At 46.5% G+C, this 20,000-nt stretch overlaps 1 protein-coding gene and 1 long non-coding RNA gene across 3 annotated transcripts in view; one reads left to right on the top strand and one right to left on the bottom strand.

Moving 5' to 3' along the window:
- Window positions 1-20,000, bottom strand: part of LOC143292095 (uncharacterized) — a 49,762-nt gene that overhangs the window by 10,456 nt on the left and 19,306 nt on the right. The gene's annotated exons all lie outside the window — the stretch shown is intronic.
- LOC143292094 (uncharacterized) overlaps window positions 7,215-20,000 on the top strand; it is a 36,036-nt gene continuing 23,250 nt past the window's right edge. The window contains exon 1 of one of the 2 annotated variants that reach the window (XM_076602278.1): window positions 7,215-7,335. The gene's annotated coding sequence lies outside the window, so the exon portion shown is untranslated. Of the gene's footprint in view, window positions 7,336-7,808; window positions 7,899-20,000 lie in introns of those variants that run through there. The other variant, XM_076602277.1, reaches the window with a different exon arrangement.

The following is a 20,000-nucleotide window of genomic DNA, read 5'->3' as shown; positions in this document are numbered from 1 at the left end:
TATCTAATGCCGTTAACAATTTGTCGAATTCCACTTTCTCACACCAGACAAATCAGACTGTTCCAGAAGGCTGTGTGGTTTTCGATGTATCAACTATGGGTTTCATCCCCTGGGACAACCCAGAGAACATCATCAGTCAGGAGACGGAAAAGGTTGTGGACACGGTGGTTGGTGCCATATGTCTGCCCGTTCTCTTTCTCATCTCTGTCCCTTGCAATCTGCTCAACATGCTGGTGTTTTGGACGCAAGGCCTCAAAGAACGCATCAACCTGTGTCTCTTCTATCTCTCCTTTGTCGACTTTGTTCACATGCTCAACAGCTTTCTCTTCAACTTTGAGAGAATCCGTCTTCCCTTCTCCATCACGGTGGAGTTTGGTCCTGTGATGGAGTTCATTGTGGACCATGGTCTGATTGGTGTTGTTCGTGGCTTCACGTGGATCTCAGGCTGTGTGTCCATGCTGATCGCGTCAGAGAGGTGTCTGTGTGTGGTCAGCCCTCTCCATTCTCAAACCTTTCTGAAAACCACAACCACCGCTGCTGTGCTTTCTCTGGCCACTGTGCTCATTTTAACAGGGTCTCTGATGATCGGTCTGAGGTGGAGTTTGATCTGTGTGTGGGATACAGCCACCAACACCACATCCACAGCCATCTACACCAGCGCCTTCTACAGGCAGAACAGAGCTCACATGGACGTCATGACTTTCTTCGTGGCCACTCTCCAGCTTTTCTTCTACGTCATTGTTGTCACAACAACGACAATTGTGACGTCAGTGAAGCTGAAGAAAATGGTGGCGTGGAGAAAACAAACATCGTCATCAACCTTGTCGTCGCGTGAAGTGGCGTTGACACGCATGCTGATCGCTGTTTCCATTCTCTACGTCATCTGCTCTGTGCCTACAATCATTTCAGGAATCTATGCCATGTTTGAACCAGAAATGGGTTTCAATGGACGCCATTATAATCTTACCAGTTTATTGATCAGCATGATCGAACTTGCTTCTTTCATCAACGCCACTTTCAACTTCTTCGTCTATTGTTTTCTGGGAACCAGATTCAGAGAAACTCTGTGGAAACTTCTGGGTTGTAATGCTTCAGTGTCTGAGTCAAAACAATGCCCGAAACAACTGTCCAAATAAACCGCTATCATCAAATGTTTGGTAAAAAGTATTACATAAAACACACGAACAAATACATTGCCCTGCGTTTTTCATCGAAGTGATAATATAAATGTTATTCAAATCTGTATCTGCTTTGTTGATTTCAAACTCAGGTTTGTGACAAAATGATATTGCCACTCCTCTTACTTTCAATCTGTAAGAAGTTAAAGAGAGAGAGAGAGAGCAGAAACATATAGAAAAAAAAAAGTATCCCTATTCCAACGTTACGTATCTTTCAAGTTTGGGAGTGATATCGGTATTCAGATGCTGTATATTTATTTTTCTTTGTTAATGAAAAGCATACATTCTTTTATTCCTTTTGTTAATGCCTCCTAGTCACTAACAGTTCAGGGACGCTTTTATTATGTTAAACATATTTAAACATGCTTGAATTTTTTTTTATGCAGTAGATGGCCAGCTTAGTTTGATTTTTTTTCCCAGTACATGACAAACTGGATCACTTGTTGAAGGACTTCTGCCACTATAAAACCACACAGAGGAGAGTATATAAAAAAAGAGAAAAGAAACAAGAAACATTGTGTGTACAATAAAATGATAATGTGTTTTTATAGGGAAATTAGAATGTCAAAAGCTCTAAACGAGTTCAAGTAGATCAAAGAGTGGAGTGGCCATCAAAGAGCACATGCTTTTTATTCTATATTTAATTTTTATTCCTGTTTTTGTTGTTACGAGGATCTTGGGGAAATGGAGCTGTGATTCATCGCTAACAGACTGGACACATTGTGATGCCTGGCAAAGCAGAGTTTTCTCGACTGAGAGAGAGAGAGAGAGCGCGCGCGAATGAGAAAGAAAGAGAGAGAGCGAAAGATAGAGTCGTAGAGTGAGTGAGAGAGATATATAAATAAAGCGAGAGAGAAGAGAGAGGCAGACAGACAGAGGGAGACAGAGTTGGTGAGAGAGACAATGGGAAAGAGAGAGGGAGGGAGAATGTGATAGAGGATGGAGGGTGTGGAGGGGGAGCGGAGCGGAGGGGTGGGGGGGGGCGGGGGCGGAGGGGGGGGGGGGGCAGGTACCAGATCCAAGGGAGAAAATCGCAGTGTAGCTTGACGCTCTCAATCTGTGTGATTGAACTGCTGTTACTGCCCTTCGAATTTCTGGCATGCGACCATGTCCGCTTGCCCGTGTGTGTGTGTGTGTGCGTGTGCGTGCATGAGTGTGTGTGTGCGTGCGTCCGTGTGTGTGTATGTGTGTGCGCGTGTGTGTGTGCGTGTGCGTGCGTGCGTGTGTGTGTACGTGCGTCCGTGTGTGTGCGTGCGTGTGTGTGTGTGTGCGTGCGTGCGTGCGCGCGTACAAGTCTACGTGTGGTGTGTGTGTGTGTGTGTGTCTGCCCTCCACGACTCTCCTGCTGCCTTACAGGGGGGTTCTGGCTTAGCAAAGGCTAAGGCTAAGGAAGTTTACTCTGTCAGGAAATCGTGATGTCAACACTACATCACTGGACGGAGGAGCTAAGTTACAGTGGGACTCGGCTGTGGACAACAGCTTGGAAAGGGATGGGCGCCGCAAAGCTATCAATGCCCTTGTCACACCACATGAAGATGTCAACCAGCTTGACTTTCAGACCGGATCGACCGTCCGCCAAGTCACCAAGGGCCGCGCCCTTCGCTGCGCATCAGGGCAGGGGTGGAAAGTGTGTAACTGACGCAAAAAGATACATCCGTGCCAGGAACAATATCACGAGCGGCACATGGAATGTTAAAAACACTGAAAGACAGGCAAAATAGCCGAGTGGTTCAAGCGTTGGACTTTCAATCTGAGGGTCCCGGGTTCGAATCTCGGTAACGGCGCCTGGGTGGTAGAGGGTGGAGATTTTTTTCCGATCTCCCCGGTCATCATATGTGCAGACCTGCTGGTGCCTGAACCCCCTTCGTGTGTATATGCATGTAGAAGATCAAATACACACGTTAAAGATCCTGTAATCCATGTCAGCGTTCTGTGGGTTATGGAAACAAGAACATACCCAGTATGCACGCCCTCGAAAACGGAGTGTAGCTGCCTATATGGCGGGGTAAAAACGGTCATACACGTAAAAGCCCACTCGTGCACATGCGAGTGAACGTGCAGCTCACGAACAAAGAAGAAAAGAATGAAAGACCCTTGGAGGATAGAAGAACTAGTCCATGCAATGAAGGATTACCAGTGGAACATCCTGGTACTCTGTGAGGTACGCTGAAAAAAAAAATGTGGAGAAGCTACAACTCATGGAGGCTACAAACTCTTTTCAGTGGACGACAGTACAAACACTGTCAAGGCGTTGGGTTTCTGGTTCACAAAGACACCGTGAACTCTGTCACGGGATGTCGATCTATATCCAGCCGTGTTTATGACCATCTGCTTGGAGGCAACCCCATTCAAATCCACCATCATCCAGACTTGTGCTTCTACAAGCGATGGTGACGACGAGGCTGTGGAAGATTTCTACAAACAACTGCAAGAAGTTTTGGGTCAAACCCCCAAGAAGGACATCACTATTGTGCAAGGGCACTAGAACGCAAAGGTACGAGAGGGTACTTAAAACATCTGGAAAGGCACTTGTGGACTGTCCTGTCGAACAACAGAGGCCTTATGCTCCTGGAATCTGCCAGATACAACGACCTTACTATGGCAAACACGATCGGCCTGCACAAGGCATCTAGAAGGTGGACTTGCCAACACCGAGATGAAGAGCACCACAGCCAAATAGACTACACCGTGGTCAAAAAGCATTTCCTGTCAAACGTAACCACTGCCAAGACAAGAACCTTCCTAGGAGATGATGTCGGAAGTGATCATGACCTTGTGATGATGACATTCCATCTCCATCGGGCCAAGGTGTATCGAGCTGACCTACGAGACTACTATGTGGGATTGATGTTAGTTCGCGATTCTCTCTCTCTCTCTCTCTCTCTCTCTCTCTCTCTCTCTCTGTGTGTGTGTGTGTGTGTGTGTGTGTGTGTGTGTGTGTGTGTGTTTGTATGTGTGTGTGTGTGTGTGTGTTTGTATGTGTGTGCGTGTATGTATGTGTGTGTGTCGTTGTCTCTGTCAGTGTTTGTGTCAGTGTCAATGTGTGTGTGCGCGCGCGCACGTGTGTGTGTGTGTGTGTGTGTGACTTGACTTGACTTCATTTATTGTCATAAAATCCCGAAGGATTAATAGACACAACAAAGAACAAAGGGAACAAAGAAATAAACGGTCATCTATGTATGTGTGTGTGTGTGTGTGTGTCCGTCTGTCTGTCTGTCTGTCAGTTTCTCATTTCCAGATTTGTTTGTCTTTGACATGTCAAACCTTTTTTTACCTGCTAGCAAAACAGTCAGGTGCCTCAACTGCCGTTCCAGACCCCGAGACAAACAAGACAGACAGACAGACACCGAAACCCCACTGCTGACATCTTGTCAAAACAACTGGCACAGGGGACTTCAATAGAAAGGAGGGTTTTTTTGGGTTTTTTTTATACCTCAGGCCTGCCAAAACAAAGGCGGTGCCGTGGTGGCTGGACAGACAGTGTTGAAAGCTGTTCGCGAGGCGGTGAGTGCTTCTTCAAGTTTTGTCGACAACACCGACAGCAACAATACGAAGACACCTTCAGCCCACTTATGCCGCCTTTAGACGGGGGTAGGCTACGGTACTGTAAGGTAAGGTTTCCGACCAGTCTACCGAAACCTACCCAGTTACTCTCTCTCTCTCGTTTCCACGCCCGTTCACACACACACACACACACACACACACACACACACAGTGGCATGCACACATAAAAAATACTCGCAAGCGCGCGCGCGCACACACACACACACACGCGCGCGCGCGCGCACACACACACACACACACACACACACACACACACAGAGGCACGCACACAGAGAAACTCACTCTCACTCTCGCACACACACACACACACACACACACACACACACACACACACACACACATACACACACACACACACACGCAGGTACGCACACAGTGAAACTCTCTCTCTCTCTCTCTCTCTCTCTCTCTCTCTCTCTCGCACACACACACACACACACATACACACACACACACACACACACACACACACACAGAGGAACGCACACAGAGAAACTGACTCTCTCTCTCGAACACACACACACACACACACACACACACACACACACACACACACTCACACACAGGTATTAGCGGGTTCCAGGCGTTGTGACGGCCGATCAGTACTGATCGCAAAAGCAAAGCGGTGTCACGTTTTTAATTTACCTCATCAGAAAGTGGTCCACAGTCAAGAAGACGACAAAGCGAAGAAGGAGGAGCAGGAGGAGAAGAAACAGCAGCAGCAGCAGCGGTGGTGGTGGTGGTGGTGGTAGTAGTAAGAGTTTGTTTTTTTGTTGATTGGTTGGTTGGTTAGTTGTTGATTTTGTGGTCCCAAACACGGGAATGTCATGAAAATTCCCCATCTCGATTTCTTCTTCTTTCTTTCTGTCTTTATCCGACCGCTTCTAATGGGAAGATGTCGCGGAGAAACGAAATTGGCGATCTGCGGCCAGACAGGAGTCCTGGACTGGCATCATGCTGTGGGTGTGGAGCATGTGTGGAACTCCGTCACTGAATCCACCTCAGGTTCTGTAGCCTGAGTACTTGGTGTTGGTAGTCACAGGGTTGGCTGGTTGACTGGCATTCTTGTTGGGTGACCAAAGCAAATTATGCGTTGGTGCTCTATGTACTGGTTGATAGGCGTAGCACCAGCCATTTCTTACCCGATACCTTTCTTGTTTTACCAGCTGCTCAATGGAGACATCTCATTTCATCTCGCAGGTTGTGAGTTTGCACTTCAGGGATTTCTGGTTTTTTTTTGGTTTTTTTTCAGGCTGCAGGTCTGGCACTGATAGGTCGGGGTGGGAACAAAGACTGCGTTAATTCGTTTGGCTTTGTTTTCCATATTATGCTTTGGTGCTTCAGGAATTGTGCTGGTTGATAGCTGACAGAGTTTGCCTTTTGGACTCCAGTCTTTATTTTTATGTCTTAATTCCCATCCTCTGCAAAGATGCACCTTAGGCATTTGAATTCCATGTTGTTGTTTTTATTTGTTCGTTTATCTATTTGTTTATTTGTTTATCTATTTATCTATTCATTCATTTATCTGTTTATATATTTTTAGCTGCTGCCCGTTGATGGTGATATCAAGCTTTTCAGGAGTGCGCACTACTGACATGACTCTGTCTTAACTGCTATGATCTTCATACCATAGTGTTAACAGCTGTTGGTCAGGCTGTCTGTTTGTCTTTGCAGTCGTTGTTTGCTTTCATTTAGGATGATTTAGTCACCGGCAAACAGCAGTTTAGGGCCTCTGGGTCTGGGTTGCCGTATTTGATTCTCTTTTCCATGTATACGATGAACAGTAATGGCGACAGCACGCAACTCTGTCTCACCCCAGGTTTCACTTGGAACGAGTTGGAAAGTCACACTGAAGTCCTCACCACACTGGCTGTTGATGTGGATTGCCCTAATTTTATCGAGGAGTTGTCCCTTCACATCATACAGTTCCAGCACCTCCCACAGCTTGTTCCTATTGACCATGTCAAAGGCTTTTTCTTGGTCGACGAAGATAAGGTGGAGTTTGTTTTGGCACTCAGGGTATAAGTATATCATCCTTAATTTCAATGTTGCAGGTTATTCGGGGAGTTTGCGTAACATTGTCCGCTGCAGTAACGATGCCTTCATCATCATCATCATCTTCTTCTTCTTCTTCTTCTTCTTCTTCTTCTTCTTCTTCTTCTTCTTCTACTACTACTACTACTACTACTTATTCTCCCTTCCTCCTCCTTCTTCTGTTTCTTCTTATTCTCTTTTAACTCTGTGAAAAATGTTCGACAGATCCTCCAGGTCTGTCCATTGTGTGTCGAAGTCTGGTGCCCCCTTCAACCGTTCTTCGGGGAATTATTTTAGCCAAGCCATTGGATCTATGTTTGAAGGGGTATGTAAAACAAACCGCGACACCGGTGAAGTTGACTTGCCGCTGGCGCTGTAACGTGGTTTGGCGTTGTGTTGTTTCTTCTCCCCTCGGACTTGAGTTCGGCTAGCCAGTGACCACATGGTGGATAAAGTAGACATGTCAACACTATGTCCTTGCTGGAACTTCTTCGTCTCTGAGACTTCTGGCTTTGGTTCCTGCAAGGAGCTATTCTGCTGAAACACTGGATCTGACAAAGTGAGTTCGATTCAGAAACAATATTTGGTGAGGGGTAGAGAGTGGGAGCTGGGGATGGGCTGAATGATTTTCTGTGTGTGTGTGTGTGTGTGTGTGTGTGTGTGTGTGTGTGTGTCGTTGTTGTTGTTGTTGTTGTTGTTATTGTTGTTGGTCTTGCAATTCATCTTCATCAGATTATTATTATTATTATTATTATTATTATTATTATTATTATTATCGTCATCACCCTCCTCATTATTATTATTATAATTATTGTTGTTGTTTGTGGTGGTGGTAGTAGTAGTCGTAGTAGCAGCAGCAGTAGTAGTATCACCAACATAATCATTGCCAATAACATGCTGACCTGAAAGCTCAGTCTGATCTCAGTGAGGTGACCAACCTTCACGGACAAGAAAATATTCGTCAGCATATGGCACGGAGTTAAAAGACAATAATGGTCCACTTGGTTTGTTGGCAGTGCCGCTGCATTCGTCTTCAGTTCTAGCATCTCAGAAGACGAAGCGGGTTACTTTTGTTCTGAAAACGCTTGCAGCATCCATCGGTGGTGAAGGGGTTGTGAAGAGGTGAGAAGTATATTAGCACAATCATATCGTTTCCTGGCCTCATTATTTGTATAATTTCCAGTGGATAAACTACCGAGGCAACCATGTACTTGTTCTGTATTGTCCATGTGTTCTGTGTGGCTTATTCAGGATTAAAGAGGCTATGCCAGTCTTGAATAAAAGCTAATTTGTGTTTGCACATTTCTTCTGTCTTTGCTGCTGTGTGCACATGTCAAATGATTGGTATAAGGACAGGCCCGGCGCTTCCTTTTTGAGGAAGTGTCTGGGTTTGTTCCAATGTACCTTTTATTTACCTGTGTGCTAGCTGAATCGGTAGCGTAAGCATCACTGACTTGGAAGATGTGTGCCTTGTGTAATGGAGAGAGTTACCACCCTTTACTATCTGTATATTAGCACAGTTATTTGGGTAGAAGACTTGAGATGATCTTAACCTTTGCTGGCGTATGCGTCGGCTGATACAATATATCAAGTGTACTCTTTAGTGACTTGTAAGACTGACTCAAAAGAAGAGAGAGACACAGAGAGAGTGGGGGACGTGGGTGGGCGGGAAGACTGGGGGGAGGGGGTGGAGGGGTCGAGAGGGAGAGGAGGAGAGGGAGAGAGAGGGAGGATACAGAGAGAAAACGAGGAATGTGTGGTGGGGGAGGAAGAAAGAGAGATAGAGCGAGAGGCGGACAGACAGACAGACAAACGAACAAACATAGAGACAGAGAGAGAAACAGAAACAGAGAGAGTGATAAGAGAGAGAGAGAGAGAAAGAGACACACACACATACACACAACCACACACGCATAACCACAAGCACAACTACACGTACGCTCGTTTACACAATTATATGCATACACATACATGCATTAAGGCGTACAGATTAAGAACAAGTACTGACATTGACACTTTCCTTCTGATCAACTACCACTATAAACCGATTTCGTGCCAAGCTCCAAATTAATCATTCGCAGCCACTTAATCCACACCCGAGCGTGCTGAAGTAATGGTGAGCGAACCTCTTGACTGACGGGCACAATAGCCGAGTGGTTAAAGCGTTGTACTTTCAATCTGAGGGTCCCGGGTTCGAACCTCGGCGACGGCGCCTGGTGGGTAAAGGGTGGAGATTTTTTTCCGATCTCCCAGGTCAACATATGTGCAGACCTGCTAGTGCCTGTACCTGAACCCTCTTCGTGTGTACACGCGAGCAGAAGATCAAAGTTCGTTTATCGTTCGTTTATTTATTTATAGTCTGTTCATCTAAGATGATGATATTAGACTGAAAATAAATGATATTATTATTATTATTATTGTTTGGATTATTATCATTCCTATCATAATGATGATTGTTAGTATTAATTAGAAATCGACATTTCTGTATATTCGAATGAAAAGGGGGAGATGGCGGTTCGGGCAAGGTGGGGAGTGGGGACGGACTGACATATTATCACCTTCAACGTGAATCTCAATCCGAGCGTCAAAAGCACGGAAGCCACTACTAATCAACAAACCTTCAAAAAAAACCTTCAACCAGATCAAATACGCACGTTAAAGATCTTGTAATCCATGTCATCGTTGGGTGGAAACAAGAACATACCCAGCATGCACACCTTCGAAAACGGAGTATGGCTGCCTACATGGCGGGGTAAAAATGGTCATACACGTGAAAGCTCACTCGTGTGCATATGAGTGAACGTGGGAGTTGCAGCCCACGAACGAAGATGAAGAAGAAGAATCCCTTGACTGCTGAACCTAGAGTGGAGTGATGGCCTAGAGGTAACGCGTCCGCCTAGGAAGCGAGAGAATCTGTGTGTGCTGGTTCGAATCACAGCTCAGCCGCCGATATTTTCTCCCCCTCCACTAGACCTTGAGTGGTGGTCTGGACGCTAGTCATTCGGATGAGACGATAAACCGAGGTCCTGTGTGCAGCATGTACCTAGCGCACGTAAAAGAACCCACGGCAACAAAAGGGTTGTTTCTGGCAAAATTCTGTAGAAAAATCCACTTCGATAGGGAAAAAAAAAACCCCCAAAAAAACCTGCACGCTGGAAAAAATACAAAAAAAAAGTGTGGCGCTGTAGCGACGCGCTCTTCCTGGGGAGAACAGCCCGAATTTCACACAGAAAAATCTGTTGTGATAAAAAGAAATACAAATGCAAATAGATATAAATGAGATCAGTGCAGGGATGCAGTACGTGGTGTACGGTGACTACTTACTGTGCAACATGTCAGTGGTGAAAGTGACTTTGCTCTGAACACATGCAGCAACGCAATCCCAAGAGGAGGGAAGAAGTCCAATTAATTATAAAGAATGGTGCCTGACAGCCTAACTGACCCTGTAAGCTCCGTCTTATCTTAGTGAGGTGACAACCCTTCAGTGAACAGAACACTTGTCAGCAGAAGAAATCAAAGGGTTGTAAAGTGAACAGCGATACCATGAACCTATTCCCGAAAATGTTTCCTGTACTCCCTTAACCCTTTCACCGCCAAGCTCGCATTTATGCACAGGCGTGGTACAGGACCCATGTCACTGAAAGGTGACTGACCATTCATTGGTCTGTTATCCATGAACCTACTGCTCTTAGTGTTCGGTGGTAGGATAGGCCATATTTTCTATACATCGCAGGGGGGAATCCCCAGCTGTTCTTAGCCACTGTCTTTTCTGTGTTTATACAACAAGGGAATTTTGTACTCTAAATTGACTGGCGGTGAAAGGGTTAAAGGTCGAAAATCGTCGCGTATGTGGGCCGTTCTTTTTGTTCCACAAGCGTACAGACTGAATGTCGGCAAGTGAGTCGACAGGTAAGATAATATATTTTCGTAAGCACCCGAGAACTTCCTTTTTCTCCAAATCAGGGAGGGAGGCAGTCACACACACACACATATATACACAGACACACACACACACACACACACACACACACACACACACCAGGTATCGCTGTACTGTATGATTAAACTAAAACAGTTCTGCAAACTAAGCCTTTCGCTTCATTGGATGTGGCTTTCCCACTCTTGCCACGTACAGTCCATCAATCTTTGGTGGAACGTTTGTTCAAATCTGTTTTCATCACCTCCTCATGAATACGCTTATGCATACCCAGGTTCATACAAACATATTCGTAGGTCTGAAACCCAATTCGTTTGCCTCGTAGGTTTAAATCATATAACATATCGTAATATTTACATGGCAATTTATGACCATTCATTTTCAGAAAGAGAGAGAGAGAGAGAGAGAGAGAGAGAGAGAGAGAGAATATAGGTCCCAGTCCTGGTGGTTAAGAAGAGGAGGAAACGTCAATAAACAGTAACCCTTTTATTTATTTTAAACAGACTGACCCTTAGTTCTGTATCACGGTATCAATCAATATGTTGAACATCATATACAGACAGACAGAAAGGCAGACAGTCAGACATAGATCTGTGACTAAAACTGATTGGCACCAAACACAGCTTTAGTCGAAACATGGGAATCCCCCCCCTCCCTCTGCCCCCACCCTCTACACCATTACCGCATTCTCTCCAGCACCCCCTTCTCTTCGTACAACCGACCCTGCCATTCCTGGGTCTGCCTCTCTCTGTCTGTCTCTGTCTGTCTGTCTCTCTCTCTGTCCATCTATATATCTATCTATCATCACTAACACAAATCTGTGGCTGACACTGACAGATCCAAAACCAGCTGTGGTCAATGCATAGGAACCCCCTCTCCTCCCTCCCAACCACCCTGTCCACCACCACCACTACCACCATCAACTTTTACAACATTCTTATTTATTTATTAATTATTTTTTTTAATATTATTACTGCTACCTTTTTTAAATATTATAATTATTATTTATTTATTTATTTATTTATGTAAGCTTATCTTTTTTTTTTCAAGGCCTGACTAAGCGCGTTGGGTTATGCTGCTGGTCAGGCATCTGCTTTGCAGATGTGGTGTAGCGTATATGGATTTGTCCGAACGCAGTGACGCCTCCTTGAGCTACTGAAACTGAAACTCTTCCCTACTTGTTTGTATATGTTTGTATAACAGAGCAGTGAGGCAAAAACAACAATGTTCATAGGGCTATAACAAACAACAATAACAAATAATAAAGACAATTCATCATGCAATGAAAATCTTAGCCACCACCCTGACGTCTGCAGTGAACGTTTGCCGAATCGTTCAATCAATACAACGTTTCCAAAGGCCGGACGCGATAAAAAAAAAATATCTCGAAACCACGTACATTAATGCTTGATGAAAGAAAGACCGGGTGGTATTATATGCCAGCGGGCAACACGTTGTATCCAGTGTATTCAGAACCTCGCGTTTCTCCATTCCTACCTTGGTCACGCATGACTGGAAGAACCGGAAATGCAAATATCCCGCTTCACAAATGAACAACGTCAGGCAAAGAACGCGTTGACGACTCCACGCGATTTCGATTGGTTGATTGGAAGGTTGCTATTTTTGGAGACAATGTGCCGTCCGTTTGGCGTCCATGGCAGAGAGAGAAGAGAGAGAGAACGAGAGAAAGAGGCAGAGGAACAGAGAAAGGCATAGAGAGAAAGCATGCTATCAATGAAAGCATTAATTGTTCTTTCGGGTTGTGGTGTACTAGCGATCCATACGTGAATTTTTTTTTAACAGGCATCATAGTCTCTCACACACGGATAAGATTAAAAAAAAACCTACTGGCTGATTGGTTGATAATATTTACTTATTTATTATTTATGTATTAAAAATTTTTTTTATGTGGTTCTATTTGTTTATTTATGTATTTCTTTCTTTATTTGTGTATTTATTTATACATTAATTCAGTGATGTATCCATTATACACTTTTTTCTTTCTTTTTTTTCCTCAAGTCCTGACTAAGCCCGTTAGATTACGCTGCTGGTCAGGCATATGCTTAGCAGATGTGGTGTAGCGTATATGGATTTGTCCGAACGCAGTGACGCCTCCTTGAGTAACTGAACTGAACTGAACATAGTCTGTCTCTTTCATGAATATCCAGCATGTCCTCTGTATCAATCTCTGTTCCTTTCCGTCTGTCTGTCTGTCTGCATGCCTCTCTCTCTCTCTCTTTCTTTCTCTCTGTCTCTCTCTGGTTATTCACGCTTTCCTCCGGGAGACCAGCCCGAGTTTACACAGAGAAATTTAATATGCTGTGGCGAAGAATACGATGCAATGCAGCACTATTTGTGGCTGCGTCTGTGTCTGTCTCTCTGTCTGTCTGTCCGTTTCTGTCTGTCTCTGTCTCTAGCTGTCTCTGTCTCTCCCCTCCATGCAATGAAAGTGTGCTGTGGCTGAAGAATGAATGTGATGCAATATAGTACCATGTATGATTTTGTCGTTGTCTCTGTCTCTGTCTCTGTATCTCTCTGTCTGTCTGTCTGTCTGTCTCCCTCTCTCTCTTTCTGTCCCCTCTCTCTCGCCTCACTCTTTCTGTCATTATATCTCTGTCTCTATGTCTGTCTGTCTCTCTCTCTCTCCCTCCTTCTTTCTATCCCCCCCCCCCTCTCTCCTCACTCTTTCTGTCATTGTGTGTGTGTGTGTGTGTGTGTGTGTGCCTCCCTCTTTCTATCCCCCCTCTCTCTCTCCTCACTCTTTCTGTCATTATATCTCTCTGCCTCTCCCCCTCTCTCCCCTCTCTCCCCCTCCATCTCTGTCTCTATCTCTCCCTCCCTCTTTCTATCACCTCTCTCTCTCTCCTCACTTTCTGTCATTGTATCTCTCTGCCTCTCCCCCTCTCTCTCCCCCTCCATCTCTGTCTCTCTATCTCTCCCTCCCTCTTTCTATCACCTCTCTCTCTCTCTCTCTCCTCACTTTCTGTCATTGTATCTCTCTGCCTCTCCCCCTCTCTCCCCTCTCTCTACCTCCCCTCTCCCTCTCTGTCTCTTTATCTCTCCCTCCCTCTTTCTATCCCCCACCTCTCTCTCTCCTCACTCTTTCTGTCATTATATCTCTCTGCCTCTCCCCCTCTCTCCCCTCTCTCTCCCCCCTCTCCCTCTCTGTCTCTCTATCTCTCCCTCCCTCTTTCTATCCCCCCCTCTCTCTCTCCTCACTCTTTCTGTCATTATATCTCTCTGCCTCTGCCCCTCTCTCCCCCCCCTCTCCCTCTGTCTCTCTATCTCTCCCTCCCTCTTTCTATCCCCCCCCCCTCTCTCTCCTCACTCTTTCTGTCATTATATCTCTCTGCCTCTCCCCCTCTCTCCCCCCCCTCTCCCTCTCTGTCTCTCTATCTCTCCCTCCCTCTTTCTATCCCCCCCCTCTCTCTCTCTCCTCACTCTTCGATCTCTCTATTTCTCCCTCCCTCTTTCTACCCCCACCCCTCTCTCTTCCCCTCTCCCTCTCTGTCTCTATCTCTCCCTCCCTCTTTCTATCCCCTCTCTCTCTCTCTCTCCTCACTCTTTCGGTCTCTCTATTTCTCCCTCCCTCTTTCTACCCCCACCCCTCTCTCTTCCCCTCTCCCTCTCTGTCTCTATCTCTCCCTCCCTCTTTCTACCCCCACCCCTCTCTCTTCCCCTCTCCCTCTCTGTCTCTATCTCTCCCTCCCTCTTTCTATCCCCTCTCTCTCCTCACTCTTTCTGTTATTATATCTCTCTGCCTCTCCCCCTCTCTCCCCCCTCTCCCTCTCTGTCTCTCTATCTCTCCCTCCCTCTTTCTACCCCCCCTCTCTCTCCTCACTCTTTCTGTCATTATATCTCTCTGCCTCTCCCCCTCTCTCTCTCCCCCCTCTCCCTCTCTGTCTCTCTATCTCTCCCTCCCTCTTTCTATCCCCCACCTCTCTCTCTCTCCTCACTCTTTCTGTCATTGTATCTTTCTGCCTCTCATTCTCTGTCTCTCATTCCCCTCACTGTCACATTCTCTGTCCCTCTCTGTCTCTGTCTCTCTTTTTCTCTCCTTTCCTTCACTCTCTCTGTCACTGTCTCACTCTGCCTCTTACTGTCTCTCTCAATATCTCTGTTTCTGTTTCTGTGTATCTGTCTTTCTGTCTATCTATCTGTCTCTTTCTCTTTCTCTCTCTCCCTCTCATTCTGTCTTTCTCTCCCTCTCTCTCTCTCTCTCTGATGTCTGGGTTATTCCTTTGCGTCCATGGTAGAAGGGAGAGAGACACAGAGAGAGAGAGAGAGACAGAGAGTGAGATAGAGAACGATGGGGGAAGGGTTTTGGGGGGGACAAAGCAAATGGGAGGAGGGGGAAGAGAAGTTCATGAGCCCCGGTGAAAGGAAGGTTACTTGAACACTGCGTGAATGGCGGAGAGAGAGAGAGACAGAGACAGAGACAGAGAGACAGACAGACAGAGAGAGAGAGAGAGAGAGAGAGAGAGAGGAACTGACAGCTTGTTGTTTTGGGGGGTAGGTATTGTTTTCGGTCTGAAGTTCAGGGACTTGGTATTGCTGGAGCACTGGTTTAGTGCTGAGTTTTTGAACAGGACATGATTGGTTAGCCTATCATCTGTTGTTGGTTGGTTCCTCTTGTGTGTATTCTCTCCTCGCCACCTGTGTGTGTGTGTGTGTGTGTGTGTGTGCGTGCGTGCGTGCATGTGCATGTGTGTCAGTGTCTGTATGTCTGTCTGTCCGTCTGTCTGTCCTTCCCTTTCTTCCCTCTGCTTCTCTCTTTCTCTTTCATTCTATCTTTTCTTTTTATCTCCCAGCTCATAGTAATGCCACCACACACATTCACATACGCACACAGACACACACACACACACACACACACACACACACACACACAGCGAGACACACACACACACACACACACACACACACACACACATTGAGAGAGAAACACACACACACACACACACACACACACACACACACACACACACACACACACACACACACACACATTGAGAGAGAAACACACACACACACACACACACACACACACACACACACACACACACATAACACAACACAACACACGCGCTCATGAAAGACAAACACAGCCATACACTGGAACACATGTGCCGCGCCGTGACAGACCACTATTGGTTGATGATATTTACTTCCAAGGGAAACAGGTCAAACAAAGCGGGTTTTCTCCTTTTGAACTTGTTCTGGGTCTCTATGAAGGGACAAAGAATAATGTGGTAATACAACGAGCACGCGGTATCGATACCAGAGGGAAAAGAACATTTATCGCAAAATCGAAACATCGACTGTGGTAACTTCTTCTTCTTCTTCTGCGTTCGTGGGCTGCAACTCCCACGTTCACTCGCATGGACACGAGTGGGTTTTTACGTGTATGACCGTTTTTACCCCGCCATGTAGGCAGCCATACTCCGCTTTTGGGGGTGTGCATGCTGGGTATGTTCTTGTTTCCATAACCCACCGAACGCTGACATGGATTACAGGATCTTTAACGTGCGTATTTGATCTTCTGCATGCGTTTACACACGAAGGGGGTTCAGGCACTAGCAGGTCTGCACATATGTTGACCTGGGAGATCGGAAAAATCTCCACCCTTTACCCACCAGGCGCCGTCACCGTGATTCGAACCCGGGACCCTCAGATTGACAGTCCAACGCTTTAACCACTCGGCTATAGCGCCCGTCGACAGTGGTAACAAAGACTAAGTAACAGCACCAAAGCATGGGAGAAACTCTCGTTCGCACAAATATGTCCACCCGGCTTCACAAAAGATTGCTGAGTGAGGTGGGGCTGGGAGCATGGGAAGACAGACAGACAAAAACAAAGACAGACAGACATAAAGAAAGCATACAAAGACAGACAGATAGACAGGGATGAAGACAGAGACGGAGAGAGAGAGAGAGATAGAGAGGCAGACAGGGGTGGGGGTGGGGGGGTGGGGGGTGGGGCAGACAGGGACAGACACAGACACAGAGAAACAGAGATTTACAAAGACACAGAGGAACACACACACACACACACACACACACACACACATACACGCACGCACGCACGCACACACACACACACACACATTCACACACACACACTCTCTCTCTCTAGATAAATAAATAAATGAATAATTAAATAAATACATAAATAAATAACCAATATAATAACATGCACGCACATGATCAGAATCAGAACGGAAAAAAAGGGGTGGGGGTGGAGGGGGATAGGGGGTGGGGGTGGGGGTGGGGTGGGGAAGGGCAGGTTATAAAACGCAATCCGAAGTGTTTTCCATAGACTGGACCGCAGCTGGATTAATGCCAACCCCTGGCTGTGTTTGGGTCTGTTCGCTCATAAAATAAAATCCTCTTTGGCTGCAGACTCGCTCCGATGCCAAGTGGAGCAAAGGGAATCCAGTTACGGGACTTGCCGAGTGTACCGGTGTACCATCGTATTCATACCCCCGTTGTTGTTGTTTGGATTTTTTTTTTTTTTTTTCGTTTTACCCCCGGGGGTTTGTTCGTTCGTTTATTTATTTATTTATAGTCTGTTCAATGATATTAGACTGAAAATAGATATTATTATTATTATTATTATTTGGATTATTATCATTTCTATCATAATGATGATTGTTGTTATTAATTAGAAATCGACATTTCTGTATATTCGAATGAAAGGGGGGCGGTTGAGGTGGAGGGGAGGGGAGGCAAGGGGGAGGGGACTAAGAAAGGAAGAGAGAGAGAGAGAGAGAGAGAGAACAGAATGTGGAAAAGATAGAGTACAAAATGTACCCCTGGTTCAAACCTGACGAAGCTTACATCAACCCCGGCGGGGTCTGTGAAAACGGAGTATGGCTACCTACATGGCGCTGTAAAAAAAAAAAAAAGAACCAACATTAACAACAAAAACAAGAACAAAAAAACACACACAAAAAACCGTCATACACGTAAAATGTTATATGTCTGTGGCAGGTGGTCAGGGATTGGAGAGGGGCAGTTTGTATTCAGTTTATTTCTCAAGGAGGCGTCACTGCGTTCGGACAAATCCATATATGCTACACCACTGACTCTGCTAGGCAGATGCCTGACCGGCGGCATAACCCAACGCGCTTAGACAGGCCTTTAGTCAGTCAGTTATGCCCATCACTCCCCCCAGAGCATAGTCACAACAGTCCGCCAGAGTCCTCTGTCCTGGGCTGCCCTGTCTAATTGTCTCCAGGTGTGCCCCATCTTCTTGGTGTCTGCCTCGAGGTCACGTCGCCAGGTGTTTCTTGGCCTTCCTCTCTTCCGTTTGCCCTGGGGATTCCATTTCAGTAGCTGCCTGGTGATGCTACTGTCTGGCTTCCTCAGGGTGTGCCCGATCCATCTCCATCTTCGGCTGGCAGCTGGTTGGTACGCTGCCACAGGTCTGCGTTGCTGATAGTGTCGGGCCAGCGTATCTGGAGGATCCTTCTCAGGCAGCTGTTGATGAAGGTCTGCACTGTTCCTGATGGTGGTCTTTGTTGCCCTCCATGTCTCTGCTCCATACAGAAGGACTGACGTGACGTTGGCAGGCCTTTAGTGCATGCATATATATTTTGTGTACCTATCCGTCAGGATTTCTTCTGCAGAATTTTGCCAGAGGACAACACTCTCACTGCCATGGGTTTCTTTTTCAGTGCGCCAAGTTCATGCTGCTACATGGGACCTCGATTTTGTTGTCTCATCCGAAGGACTAGACGCTGAGTTCGATTATCCAGTCAAACGTGGGACAAAGGACGAGAGCGGGAATCTGTATTGGCAGACGATGGCCGAGTTAGATTCAATGCAGTCTATTAAAGCAAAACTCCACGGGTCCAATGGTGGGGTTGGGGCAGTAAAGGCTAGCCCAGAACTATCTTGACTAGCCTGGGTTAGGGCAGTAAAGGCTAGCCCAGAACTATCTTGAGCAGTAAAGGCTAGCCCAGTACTATCTTGACTAGCCGGGATTGGGGCAGTAAAGGCTAAACCAGAACTATCTTGACTAGCCTGGGTTAGGGCAGTAAAGGTTAGCCCAGTACTATCTTGACTAGCCGGGGTTGGGGCAGTAAAGGCTAAACCAGAACTATCTTGACTAGCCTGGGTTAGGGCAGTAAAGGTTAGCCCAGAACTATCTTGACTAGCCTGGGTTAGGGCAGTAAAGGCTAGCCCAGAACTATCTTTAGCAGTAAAGGTTAGCCCAGTACTATCTTGACTAGCCGGGGTTGGGGCAGTAAAGGCTAGCACAGAACAATCTTGACTAGCCAGGACTGGGGCAGTAAAGGCTAGCCCAGTACTATCTTTACTAGCCGGGGTTGGGGCAGTAAAGGCTAGCACAGAACAATCTTGACTAGCCAGGATTGGGGCAGTAAAGGCTAGCCCAGAATTATCTTTAGCAGCAAAAGCTAGCCCAGAACTATCTTGACTAGCCAGGATTGGGGCAGTAAAGGCTAGCCCAGAACAATCTTGACTAGCCGGGGTTGGGAGAGTAAAGGCTAGCCCAGAACAATCTTGACTAGCCGGGGTTGGGGCAGTAAAGGCTAGCCCAGAACTATCTTTAGCTGCAAAAGCTAGCCCAGTACTATCTTGACTAGCCGGGATTGGGACAGTAAAGGCTAGCACAGAACAATCTTGACTAGCCGGGGTTGGGGCAGTAAAGGCTAGCCCAGAACTATCTTTAGCTGCAAAAGCTAGCCCAGAACTATCTTGACTAGCCGGGGTTGGGACAGTAAAGGCTAGCCCAGAACTATCTTGACTAGCCGGGGTTGGGACAGTAAAGGTTAGCCCAGAACTATCTTGACTAGCCGGGGTTGGGGCAGTAAAGGCTAGCCCAGAACAATCTTGACTAGCCGGGGTTGGGAGAGTAAAGGCTAGCCCAGAACAATCTTGACTAGCCGGGGTTGGGGCAGTAAAGGCTAGCCCAGAACAATCTTGACTAGCCGGGGTTGGGGCAGTAAAGGCTAGCCCAGAACTATCTTGACTAGCCGGGGTTGGGGCAGTAAAGGCTAGCCCAGAACAATCTTGACTAGCCGGGGTTGGGGCAGTAAAGGCTAGCCCAGAACTATCTTGACTAGCCGGGGTTGGGGCAGTAAAGGCTAGCCCAGAACTATCTTTAGCAGTAAAGGCTAGCCCAGAACTATCTTGACTAGCCGGGGTTGGGGCAGTAAAGGCTAGCCCAGAACTATCTTTAGCAGAAAAGGCTAGCCCAGAACAATCTTGACTAGCCAGGATTGGGGCAGTAAAGTCTAGCTCAGAACTATCTTGACTAGC

Source organism: Babylonia areolata, chromosome 18, assembly GCF_041734735.1.
Source record: "Babylonia areolata isolate BAREFJ2019XMU chromosome 18, ASM4173473v1, whole genome shotgun sequence".
Taxonomy (NCBI): Eukaryota; Metazoa; Mollusca; class Gastropoda; order Neogastropoda; family Buccinidae; genus Babylonia; species Babylonia areolata.
Note: the sequence above shows the minus strand (reverse complement) of the source record. Positions and strands in the feature narration are given on the sequence as shown.